Below are 439 nucleotides of genomic sequence, written 5' to 3' on the forward strand. Positions count from 1 at the left end.
CAAAAATATTCTAAGTGTCAGTGGTTACTGATTTGTACTGCTCCAAAAATATTCTAAGTGTCAGTGGTTACTGATTTGTACTGCTTCAAAAATATTCTAAGTGTCGCTGGTTACTGATTTGTACTGCTTCAAAAATATTCTAAGTGTCAGTGGTTACTGATTTGTACTGCTCCAAAAATATTCTAAGTGTCGCTGGTTACTGATTTGTACTGCTTCAAAAATATTCTAAGTGTCAGCGGTTACTGATTTGTACTGCTTCAAAAATATTCTAAGTGTCAGTGGTTACTGATTTGTACTGCTTCAAAAATATTCTAAGTGTCGCTGGTTACTGATTTGTACTGCTTCAAAAATATTCTAAGTGTCAGCGGTTACTGATTTGTACTGCTTCAAAAATATTCTAAGTGTCGCTGGTTACTGATTTGTACTGCTCCAAAAATAT

Source organism: Hemiscyllium ocellatum (genome assembly GCF_020745735.1).
Source record: "Hemiscyllium ocellatum isolate sHemOce1 chromosome 15 unlocalized genomic scaffold, sHemOce1.pat.X.cur. SUPER_15_unloc_2, whole genome shotgun sequence".
NCBI lineage: Eukaryota > Metazoa > Chordata > Chondrichthyes > Orectolobiformes > Hemiscylliidae > Hemiscyllium > Hemiscyllium ocellatum.